Source organism: Phalaenopsis equestris, unplaced genomic scaffold, assembly GCF_001263595.1.
Source record: "Phalaenopsis equestris unplaced genomic scaffold, ASM126359v1 Scaffold000593, whole genome shotgun sequence".
Taxonomy (NCBI): Eukaryota; Viridiplantae; Streptophyta; class Magnoliopsida; order Asparagales; family Orchidaceae; genus Phalaenopsis; species Phalaenopsis equestris.
This window is the reverse complement of record NW_018165033.1, coordinates 137,734-147,604: the sequence shown is the minus strand read 5'-3', so window position 1 is coordinate 147,604 and position 9,871 is coordinate 137,734. Positions and strand designations below refer to the sequence as shown.

At 36.9% G+C, this 9,871-nt stretch overlaps 1 protein-coding gene across 6 annotated transcripts in view; it reads left to right on the top strand.

Moving 5' to 3' along the window:
* Window positions 1-456: 456 nt before the first annotated feature.
* The window catches only part of LOC110029549 (SPX and EXS domain-containing protein 5-like), an 80,249-nt gene continuing 70,834 nt past the window's right edge, over window positions 457-9,871 (top strand). Inside the window, exon 1 of one of the 6 annotated variants that reach the window (XM_020731892.1) lies at window positions 457-629. The gene's annotated coding sequence lies outside the window, so the exon portion shown is untranslated. Of the gene's footprint in view, window positions 635-845; window positions 942-4,224; window positions 4,246-9,871 lie in introns of those variants that run through there. The other 5 variants (XM_020731885.1, XM_020731887.1, XM_020731889.1 and 2 more) reach the window with 5 other exon arrangements.

The following is a 9,871-nucleotide window of genomic DNA, read 5'->3' as shown; positions in this document are numbered from 1 at the left end:
ATTCGATTGATTTAATTGAAAAGTCGACATATTGAAGCTCAAATTGAACTCTTATAGGAACTTGAAAGACATAGGTGGACCCCACGACATTTGACGTTTGAATTTTTTCCGCGAGCAGTTCATTTGACTATGGTTGTCATTTAGGCGAGGATCAGTCATCAATTCGCTCTTTAAATGACTCCAATTGAACCAAAATAACTTCTTTTGCTGCAACACGTGCGAATTCAAGTTAAATTGGTATGATATTTGACGAACTTGTCCGGGTGATTCCGGATGATGAAAAGGACTGCACCGTTGCGTCCGGGACATCAATTTTAATCGGAAAAGATATATATCTTGATAGGTTTCTAAGTTGGAATAAATTGTGCGTAAATTGATATATTTTTAAATAAAATAAAACGATTTTAGTAAATGTAATTAAAAAAAATAAAAGAGAAAAACAAGAAATATAAAACCCACGCCTCCGCTTCTTCCGTCATGCCCTAACCGAACCTTCGCCTCCTCCTTCGGTGGTTGCCTGCTTTGCGAAGCTTCCTGCCGGTTTTCCAGTCACCTTTCTCCTTTCCGAGCCCTTGTCGCCGATGGCTTCGCTGGTAGCCCGTCTCTAACGGATTTTCCCGCCTAAACGAGTATGGTAACCTATCTATTTCGAATCTTGTTGGGTTTCTTAGTGATTCTACTCACCGTCCCGATGCTCACCGCCGGTGAGTCATTCTCTCATTTCTACCTATAAATACCTCCTCGAGAGGAAGATTTTGGGGGATTTTTTTTTTCAGTTAGGAACTTCTGGGAGAGTTTCGCTGCTGGGATTTTTTTTTAATTTCTTTTGAATTTGTGGGTTAAGAAAGAACTTTGGGCTGGCATTTCGTTTGGGCGGTTGGAGATCTCTTTTGATTCAGATTTTCTTTTTCTGCTTGCTCTCTTTAAGGTTTACAATTTCTGTGAGTAAAATTTCTCTCCTCCATTACTTTCTTCTTTAGTTATTAATGTGATATTTACCTTCATGGAGGAAGTTGTAGCTAGCTTATTCTTTACTCTATGGTTGATATATTTTGGGATTGCAACTGAATTTTCCTTGCTTTATTCTATAAAGTTGCAGTCAGCCTTATCTTAAGGTATTGGAATATTTGAGAACCATCTAGACAGCTTTCTCATGTTTATATTTTTTTTTGATACCGAGATAGAGTTGTAGTTAGTCTTCTTTGTTTTGGTTTGCTGATGCAGAACTCAAAAAATATGATGGTTTTTTTTTCTTCTTTTAGCCTGCTGGAATAAAATTTTGGAAATCTGAAATAAAAATTTTACATACATACCACTTAATTCTATTGTATTTACTAGTTGACTTGTAAGCTTCAGTTCTTTACATATATACACCACCTTATTTTGCATGAAGGGTGAATTCTAGTCTATCTTGAAGGATAAGATGAATATCACTATGAGTTAAAGAAGTTCAGCTTCATATGATCAACTGATTGTTCATGTTTGCTGAAAATATAAGAAGTTTTGTAATGACTGTTGATTTGAAGGATTCTTCTGTCTAATAACTTAATTTTTTTATTGATTAAACTCGTTTTGTGCTATGTGGCATGCTTTACTTGGTGGATTTTGCTTTAATGAATACAAGTTAGTGGATTTCGAAGGATTGTTATTTTCAGGGTTGTTCTTGTTCTATTATAAAGATGTAAATCTTTGGTTTAATTGCGGGATTGATCTCTTCTATTAAGGCTTGAAATGTTATCTACATTGGTGAGATTGCAACTGTATTATTTAGATGATCATGAATTTGTTTATATTTCTTTAATAAAATTAATTTTGTATTATATGGGGCTCGGTTTTGGTTCTCATTGCTGTCCCTTATTTAAATACATGCTGGAAATCAGTTTTTATGGTTTGGAAAATATATTTGGGGTTCGGATTTGGTTCTCCTTGCTGCCCTTTATTCAAATACATGCTTTTAGGGGCTCAGTTTTGGTTCTCCTTGCTGTCCCTTGTTTAAATACGTGCTGGAAATCAGTTTTTATGGTTTGGAAAATATATTTGGGGTTCGGTTTTGGTTCTCCTTGTTGCCCCTTATTCAAATACATGCTTGAGATCAGTTTTTTATGTTTTGGAATATATGTTTGGGGGCTTGATTTTAGTCCTCTTTGCTGCCCCTTGTTCGAGTATTGCTAGAAATCAGTTTTTATGGCTTGGAAAATATATTTAGGAGCTCGGTTTTGGTTCTCTTTGTTGTCCCTTGTTGAAATACATGCTGTAAATCATTTTATGGCTTGGAAAATATATTTGTGGTTCGATTTTGGTTCTCCTTGCTGCTCCTTGTTTGAATATTAGCTGGAATTTTTTTGTATGTTTTGGAATATATGTTTGGAGCTGCAGTTCTCGCTCCTCTTGCTGTCCTATTTGAATATATATTGAAAATTGTTTTTTAGCTTTGACAATTAGTTTTGGAGCTGTAGTTTTTTTTTGTTTCCCTTGTTATCTTATTTGAATACATATAAAAAATCATTTTATGGTTTCAAAAATTGATCGAACATTTTGGATTTGCTATTATTTTGGATAGTTGTTTTAGCGTCTCAAGTAATGGTTCGATGTTAGCCCCTTTATCGAGCTCGGTTCCGTTTCTTGATGGCTCGGTCTTGGCCCCTTTGTGATTTGGTTTTTCTTGGTGATAGTTTAGAATTTGTCCCAATTGTTTGACTTGGTTTTGTTTAGTGATGTTTCATTTTTTTTCGGCCAGCTATTGGATCACTTTTATTCTTTGGTTCTCTTTTACTTGTGAAGTATATCATATAATATTTTTTTGGATTTTAACCTCTTGTTGGAATTGGATTCCTGGTTACATAAATTTCATAGGTTTGAACTTGACAACATGAGAATAGACACATACTTCTCCTTGAAAAATTGATAGAACATGTAATGATCTTATGAATAGGTTTAAAGTTTGAACCCAGGTTTAATCATATGGACAGGTTTAAAGTTTGAACCTAAAGGTGGAAGGTGGATGTTATAGAAATGCTTAAATGATTACTTCTCTCATTTTCTTGATATGAGACATTCAAAATTTTGTTGGATGAGCATATGAAATATTGAGGAATATTGAGGTGGCGTGGCCTATTAGTTCGAGATGAGGGGCAACAGGCAATGATGCAAGAGAACCATTGATCAACTCTTCTTATAGCTGAAAATAAAAAATCAATATTCAGTTAGTGTGATGCCCTTTCACCCCTAAGTCGTCGACAACTCTAACACTTTTTCAAAAGGCTTGAGAATTGGTAATTAGGAAAGAATAGATACTATAAGTTTTGCACAGATACTACACTTATAAAAGAGCATATATTATAAGTTTTGCACATATACTACACTTGTAAAAGACTACACTTGTAAAAGAGCTACACTTGTAAAAGAGCAGATATTACAAGTTTTACACAGATACTACACTTGCAAAAGGAATAGATACTACACCCACAAAATGAGAAATCCTGCACTATAGACACTATACATTGGATTAATACCACGATACACAATAAACACTACACATTACACTCTACACGACACATACTACATTTGTAACACATCATACACTATACACTAGACACTCCACATAACAGATATCACAAGAATAAATATTATATTTCTTTTGAAAGTCTAGATACTATACATCATTTATCCTACGATCACGTATAGGCACACCACACCCCGATAAGTTCAGATACCATACATCACTTATCCTAACATCACACATAGGTGCACTACGCCCTGATAAGTTCAGATACTTTACATCACTTATCCTAACATCACATATAGGTGCACCACACCCTGATAAGTTCAGATATTATACATCACTTATCCTAACATCACACAAAGGTGCACTACGCCCGAATAAGTTCAGATACTATCTCACATGGGTACATTATACCTTTAACAAGATAAGTCCAAATACTATTTGGGTTCACACATTTTTTAAACGATGAGGTCTAGGGCTGCCTGATTACAGGGGTGATTCGTTGGTGACCTCTAGTTGATATTGATAAGTTGACTTCAATATATCAGTTGCCCGGTCTAGTCTGAGCCTAACCCCAAATTAAAAGCTAATATCCTACTTTAAATTTTTATAAGTTTATCGTTTATCCTTTCTTTTATAATCTGCAAATGTTTATCTAACCCCTTTATATCATGCAATTGTAATATGTTTTGTAACATCACCAGAATTAATCAGGTACATTTAGTTGTTTCAGTTTTAATCAGGTACATTTAGTTGTTTCAGTTTTGTTCCTTTACTGCATTTTTTTTATTGCACAGTGTTTCTTTTCTTTATATTTCCTTTCATAATTTTCCTTCAGTCTTTTCCTGTTATAGTACTTTACTACACAGTTGTTCTTTTCCTGTAACGCATCGTACTATAGACATTCATTTATATTTTGTACTTTCAAATATTATTTTCCTAGTATGTTTGTATAACACCCTAGGATAAGTCTTTCGAGGCATGGTGTTCTCTCTTCTCTCTCCCTTCTTCTCGAGACGAGACGACGATGCTTTCAAGTGACGATTCATCTCGAGACAACGATCGAGATTACAATAGAAGGTGGAAAAAGGAGCTTCAACCGAACTTCGATAGATTTAAATAAAACACCTATAGGACGCTGATGTCGTTCGTCTGGCATGATGTAAATTTTCACACTATCTTTTATGATTTTCTACGATTTCATGTCGTACGATATAAGTCCTAAACTTTTTTATGATTCCGAGGTCGTCGTTCGGTACGACATAAATCCTCTTATTTTCTCGGGCTATTTGCATATGATATTTAGATACAAGTCTCGAATATCTAAATAATTTGCAGGACTGAAATATCAAATAATTTCTCTTTCACAGATGCAAAGCTAAATCATAGGTTAGTTTGAGATGTTACTGAATCTTATTCGGCATCTTCGACATCTTTCTATTTTTCACTCCTTTAGATTCTGGAAATAACCGTTCATATTTGAACATATTCCATTTGACTTTTCTTATGAAGATGTTACTGAATCTTATTCGGCATCTTCGACATCTTTCTATTTTTCACTCCTTTAGATTCTGGAAATAACCGTTCATATTTGAACATATTCCATTTGACTTTTCTTATGAAAAATCGTGGAAACCTAAACATTGAATTCTTGAAGACAAATCCTGATCTTAATCGAGAGTTTTCTAAGGTGGCTTCGGTTGTCTAATATGTAATTAACTATAGGGGCTTGCCTCTATAGCATATTGAGAACCCAGATTAATCTAAACCCTGTCTAATCTGTGTATTAGATAGGGGAACTTGTCGGCTATAAATTTTGCAGACCAAAATAGAGTCATAAACTTTTAAGTTTAGATAGTTAAGCCTACTAATAAGTGATACGTTCATTCTTTGAGATGATATATCATTTATGATATCGTGCTCAGCTATTTAAACTATTAGATATGTGAGATCTATCCAGTCTCATAATTTTTCAAAAATAAAGGATATTATTTTCACAAAATTAAAATTAAATTATATATTATACTAAATTTAAAATTTAAAAATCTTATTTTAAAAAAAAAAAATAGCCGACAATTTATGGCGACTCCGCTGGGGAATAATTCTTCTCTCCATTTTGATCATGAGGTTTTGTTTTCAAACATCGGTGGTGTACATGTCCCTAGTGGACCAGATTACCATTCTTCTATTAGCGTACCTCGCTCATTTCTTTCTTGAACAGGTATAGCCAAATCTTTTTGGATTCTGGAGCCATATGTTTGATCACTCTTAAATAGAGAGGTTCTGAATCCTCATACCTTAAGGGGTTCGACAATGCCAAAGTCAACTTCAGTAGCGTTGTCATTGCTATGGTAAGGCCTGAAGCGGACAATCCCGCTGAGCCTGTCGTGGAGCTTAACCTGAGGTCCGCCAAAGAATTCCCCTCTTTAAAAAGAATGTTGGTTGAAGAAAATACTACAGTCACTGCAAGGTCTGCCACAAGGATCGTTGGGATTGCTCCCAGGACTGTTCCTGCCGCTACTACTGGTTTGGTCATTACCGCACCTGTTGTTGCTTCAACATCAGTCAAAGGGAAAGGTGTTTTGGTGGTTGAAGAACCGTTTGTTGGAAAGAATTTGACTTTCAATTCAGTCCCCTCTGTCTTTGAAATTGGATCCAGTTTAAAATTTGCCCCATTGACTCGGACGCGGAGAAGAAACATAAACAGAAAGGTAATGAAATTCAGGAAGATAAAAGCTGTTGAGTTCACTGTTCCCGCCGATACTCTCGTTGCAGAGGAGGAGGTTGGACTACCCGAAATCTCACCCCTCTTGTGTGGGAGTAGGTTTCATCCTTTGTCCACCGCCCTCGACGAGGAAGATGTCTCAAGGATTGTCGCTACACCACCCCAACCCTTCCACTATGTGGGTCAAAGGGGGAAGGTGAGTGCTACACCACTGGCCCAAGTACGAGCCGTATTCGAGATATTATCAAGAAAGGAAAATTGTTCAGTTGCTGAGATATTGAAGAAGATGGGGTGTACCGTGTCACATCAGATAAAAGCTCAAATTTTAAGAAAGGGTGAATCTGATACATGAATTGTCAAGAAAGTTACAAGGAAGAAGGAAGGTTTGCCTCAGCAAACCTCTTATAAGCTTCAACTGTATGGTCATCGTACCCTAGTCGTTCCTACTACCAGTGTTCCACCAGTTCCCAGAATTCTCGCCAAGCAACATCTGGGAGTCCGGTCGCCCATTTCCTCCACTACTACTGCCACTACTGCCACTACTTCCTCGAGGCTCATGGGACGAGTACCAGTAAAGTCCTGTCTTGGGCCGAGGATAACTCTCCCAATTACACAAGAAGAAGTTCGTCCTTTAGCAAAGACGCCAAGAGAAGGAAAGAAGTTGCCCATAGACGTATCCGGTCCGTGTGTTAGGGGACACACCACTCACCGTCGTGCTGATACCGGAAACGGGCCTCACGGCCCTAGAGTATCATCGTCAAAAAAGATGGTGTGGTGGCCTAAAGCCACTAGACCGATACTTGCAGAGAACACCAAAACTGAGAAAATCAAAGAAGATTGCAAGCCTGAAGAAGTTACTATTTTAGAGCTTTCTTTAAAAGAGTTCATCTACCAGTGATCTTCAGTTGACCTCGCAATTATTAAAGGAGAGTCAATTTAGGAAAATTTGGAGAAATTAAAGGTAGATATTAAACAATTATTCGAAGAAAGAAAAAATGAACTTGATGATGAGGAGGATTTGATAAGGCATATGGAAGAAAATTTTGCAGAATCCTCATCTTTGCGGGAAGCTCTGAAACCAGTTGAAGAAAATGTTGTTGAAACATTGCAGAGAACTATTCAACAAAAAGATGAACATATTGATTGTATGGAAAGAAAGATGGAGGAGATGATGACTGCGATTATGACCCTACAAAGTCAGCCACAGACTCCAAAAGTAATACATGTTGAAATAAGCAAACCAGAAGCTGTTCAAATTGTGGACAATAAAAAAGAATCTATTTCTGTTAATAAGAAAGAACAAAATAAGAAAGATCTTGTCCCGTGTTTGGTACCAGAAAAGGATATTAAGAGTTTGATAGAACAACAGGTGAAAGAAGCCTTGACACAATCTAAAGGCGGAACATCAATTCTGAAGGGTAGACCCTATCCTGAAGAATTTGATACCGTCCAATATCCCAATGGTTTCGTACCACCTTTGTTCAAAACTTTTGACGGAACGGGAAATCCTCGACAACATATTGCGTATTTTCGTGCTAGTTGTTGTAATGCAGGAGGAAGTGATGCACTACTATTTCGTCAGTTTGTTAGAAGTCTTTCGGGAGTTGCCTTTGACTGGTATGCGGAGTTGTTGAACGATTCTATTAAAACATTCGTAGAATTAGAAAATCTTTTCATGAAACAGTTTGCTGGAGCTCAACACCACGTCACTGTTGGTGATTTAGTGGTTGAGAAACAAAAATCGAACGAGACTTTGATAAACTATATTCTGCAATGGAGGAACTTAAGCATGAAGTACGAACCACAACTTCAAGAGCAGCAAGCAATTGAAATCCTTTTAAAGAACATTCTGTCGACACTAGAAAGAGTTATGTTTGGGGGTGTCGCCCGTAAGAAGCTGTCGGCAGCCGGAATTGAAATCCCATCGCCCGTTTCGGAAGGACGTTTTAATTTACGTATATATAAGTATATAATTTTAGAAAAATATGAAATCAAACTGACCTCATATTTTTCATAGTTTAAATGAAGGAGCACTCTACCTCAAATCCTGTATCTACCCCGAGGGATAAACACAAGACTTGAGGGTGAGGCTCGATCAAATAAGCTAAGAAAATATATGACATCCGTTTGGGTCTGCGAAACCGTTTTATTTGCCGACAAGTTCCCTTATTTAATACAAATAATTAAATAGGGTTTATTTTAAGCTGGGTTTGGAAAAACTTCCTATAAGGACAAGCCCCTATAGTTAATTACATCTTAAATGACCTAGTTTACCTAAGAAAACTCTAGATAAAAATTAGGGAGTAATGTCTTAAAAGTAGTCAAAATGATAGGACTTTTCGGATAGGACTTTTCAACAAAAATCAGACGAAGAGGTGTGAAAGGGGAAATACTCAAATCTGGAACACTGTTGAGGAATCTAAATGAAGAGAAACTAGAGGAGGCCACTGGGATGTCACAGATCCGAAGGAGAACCTCAGTGACTTTCCAGTCTACCCTATGGTTGTGCTCCAATTGTAAGAAGAAATTATTAAAGTGTTTCATCCTGCCAATTTTATTTAGTTAGGGCTTATATTTGCATGACATGGTCACATAAATCGCCTGGAAAATTGCCCACACAAATTGCCTAGAAGATATGAGGGTTTACGTCGTATCGGACGACAACCTCGGAAACTAGAACGAGTTTAGGGCTTAAATCGTACCGCAGAGCTATACGAATGCCTAATGAAAAGGTGGAGAATTTATGTCACGCTAGGCGAACAACCTCGAAATCCTATGGATTGTTGTTTAATTTCTAGGAAAAGGGATGGTTTTGCTGGGGAAGACGTGTTATGTTGTTGAAGATGGCCATGCTGCCCACCGCGCTAGCTCCAAGCTCCCCGACATGACGAGTTTAAGTTTTCTAGGGCGTCCAATTATAGTGTTAAATCAAGCGACCTTATGGTTGTAGTCTTCTAAACATCTTATGCAAAAAGGAAACATGTTTGAAGTTATAAAAAAGTAAAGTGTGTGATGCAGAAACAAATAAAAGAATGCACGTGGAACAATAGTAGGCAAAAACAGAAACAGTATAACATGCTATATATGAAGAACAGTAGCAAGTAGAAAACAGGACAAATGTAACATGCTTTACAGTACGGTGACATGTAGAGGTAGCAGGTAGAAACAGAAATGGTATAACATGCTGTATAAGAAGAGCACTAGCAGGTAGAAACAAGAAAATTAGAACATGCTGTATAAGAAGAGCAGTAGCAAGAAAATTAGTTGCTTTAAAATGTAAAGCAAACCTGTACGCCCGTGAGATCCGCTGTTCCTTAAGTATAACAAACCTAAATGCATCTTAAAAAGCAAAGTCCGAAAGAAACATCGTCCAAGAAACCCGAGGAAAAGCGGAGAAACTCGAAAAATATCAACAAAAACATATTTTTGATAAAACAACAAAAAAGACTCAAGTAAAAGAAAATCCTCAAAACTCCTACGGAAATCCCGAAAGAAAGAAAAAGTAACACGAGTGCCCTGTCCCAAAGCTTCGATAAAACAAAAAGAAAATTCAGATGAGGGCGACCGCAAGCACTCGTATGGGACTAGGCTCAACTATATTTATTCTCGAGGATCCACGAAGGCTACTCGGTCACCCGAATGTA